Below are 2,584 nucleotides of genomic sequence, written 5' to 3'. Positions count from 1 at the left end.
AAAATTTAGAGTTTTGTGATATAAGAAGTGTGGGGATGTAGCTTAGATGGTCGAGTGTTCGCTTAGCATGCGAGAGGTACGGGGATTGATACTTTACATTTGCATCTCTAGAAGAAACTATATGTTATTAATATTTTATTTTTATTCAATATTTCCTTTATTATGACATAATGAGCAGAGATATTTTTTCGTTTTCACTATTATTGATGAATTTAAAGTTTTGTGGATTCAGATGGTATAGCGATCACTTTGCATGCGGGAATGTAGCTCAGATGGTTCTATTTCTATTCAATCTTTTCTTTTTTTTGACATATTGAGCAGAGATATTTTTTTATTTTCACTATTATTGGTGATGGTAGGTTTAGAATTTTATGACATAAGAATTGTGGGGACAGGCTCAGATGGTAGAGCACTCGCTTCGCATGTGAGAAGTACGGGAATCGATACCCTGCATCTCCAAAGGAATCCTACTACCAAATATTCTATTTCTATTTCAAATTTTTCTTATTTATGACATAATGAGCAGGGATAGTTTTCATTTTCACTATTGTTGATGATGGGACGTTTAGGGTTTTGTCATGTAAGAATTGTTGGGATGTAGCATAGATGGTAGAGTGCACTCTTTGCATGCAAGAGCCACGGGGATCAATACCCCGCATCTCCAAAAGTAACCATTTGTTATTAATATTTTATTTTTATTCAATCGTTCCTTATTTACAACATAATGAGCCGATATATTTTTTCATTTTTACTATTATTGATGATGGGAAGTTTAAAGGTTTTGTGATGTAAGAATTGTATGGATGTAGCTTAAATGGTAGAGCGCTTGCTTTGCATGCGAGAGGTACAAGGATCGCTATCATGCATATCTCCAAATGAAAACTATCAATTATTAATCTTATTTATGACATAACGAGCAAAGGTAGTNATTGGGTGTCAATATATGGTTTAACCAAACTTGCATGTTTGCCACATAATCCAACAAATTTGAGTGGAATTTTGAGTGTCAAAATTTGGTTTAACCAAACGTGCATGTTTGCCAAATAAACCCCACAAATTTGAGTGGAATTTTGAGTGTCAAAATTTGGTTAACTCAAACTTGCATGCTTGCCACATAATCCCACAAATTTGAGTGGAGCTTTGAGTGTCAAAACTTGGTAATCTCAAATTTGCATGAACATGCAAATATGACTCAATAAATAGAGTGATTAAGGTACATGGAAAAGTTTGCTTGAAAAACTTTGAGAAAATCTCTCAAAACTCTCTCTTTACCTATACTAAATTCCTATCAAGTTTCCGTTAGCATAGAGTAATTGAAGCTCCACATGAAGCAATTTAAAGTTCCCGTTACTTAACTAAAGTTTATCTCATCTTTAATGAAGCATGATTTGCACTTAGGTTCATGAAATACTTATAGACTTAGTGCAATTATGTTTCATATGAGTTTGTCATAAATGAAACTAAGGTGCATTCAATACAACTTTATTTTGTTGTCATACGAGGCAAAATAGAAGAATTAAATCAAACAAACTGATGAACTGAACCGAATCAATCAAACCCAAATTGATTAGTTTGTTTCCTTTGTTGGGTTGTTGGTTTATTTTATAACCCTTCTATATTATAACAATTCAATATAACATACCTTACTTACAAGTAAAATATTAGACCATTAACTTTTCATTTTATAGCCGTCCAACATATATTTGAGTAGAAGCTAAATATTGGGTATTTAATAAAAGGCATTTGGTTTAGTGGTATGACCCTCACTTATGGTGCAACCTCAAATGCCCCTATGTCTAAATCTTTTCTTATTGAAAGACTTCATATTTATATAAACTTGTTGTTCATATTATACTTACCATCTTAGGAAATAAAGAAAAAAAAAACAAAAATTAAGGCGATTAAAATTATAATGATAATGCTCTTAATATCATTTCATGTTTCCCACTTTCGGTAAGTATGCCTATCCAAATCTTAAGCTGATCTAGTAGAAAGCTCTTTGTTCTTATTATGTTCTTGTTTTGTTCTCCAAAACACATTCTACATCCAAGGCTTTAGTTCAAGTACATCGAGAACTTCATGTGTTTCCTGCAATACGACAAAATACAACCTTAATACCTAGGCCCAAGGATTCATACATACGTTTTAAGTGGCATAACAAGGGCATTTGGTCTAGTGGTATGATTCTCGCTTTGGGTGCAGAGGTCTCGAGTTCGATTCTCGAAATGCCCCTTCAAGAGAGATTGTAAAATAAAACGAAGTAAATAAATACAATAAAATGACACTATTATGATGACGAAAAATTTAGTATTTTGTGGCACAAGTATTGTGGGGATGTAGCTCAGATGGTCTCTAAAAGAAACTATTTTTTATTAATATTTTATTTTCGTTCAATCTTTTCATATTTACTACATAATTAGCAGAGATAGTTTTTCATTTTCACTATTATTGATGACGAGACGTTTAGGGTTTTGTAACATAAGAATTGTGGGGATGTAGCTTAGATGGTAAAGTGCTTGCTTTGTATGTGAGAGGTATAGGGATCGATACCTTACATCTCCAAAATAAAACTATCCATTATTAA

General features: G+C 32.5%; 1 non-coding gene across 1 annotated transcript; it reads left to right on the top strand.

The window, feature by feature from the left end:
* The first annotated feature begins 2,161 nt into the window (after positions 1 to 2,161).
* Positions 2,162 to 2,232, top strand: TRNAP-UGG. The gene has a single exon. It is a non-coding gene; the product is annotated as a tRNA-Pro (tRNA).
* Positions 2,233 to 2,584: the final 352 nt, after the last annotated feature.

Source organism: Cucurbita pepo, chromosome LG01, assembly GCF_002806865.2.
Source record: "Cucurbita pepo subsp. pepo cultivar mu-cu-16 chromosome LG01, ASM280686v2, whole genome shotgun sequence".
NCBI lineage: Eukaryota > Viridiplantae > Streptophyta > Magnoliopsida > Cucurbitales > Cucurbitaceae > Cucurbita > Cucurbita pepo.
The sequence above is the reverse complement of the archived record's forward strand: the minus strand, read 5'-3'. Positions and strand labels throughout refer to the sequence as shown.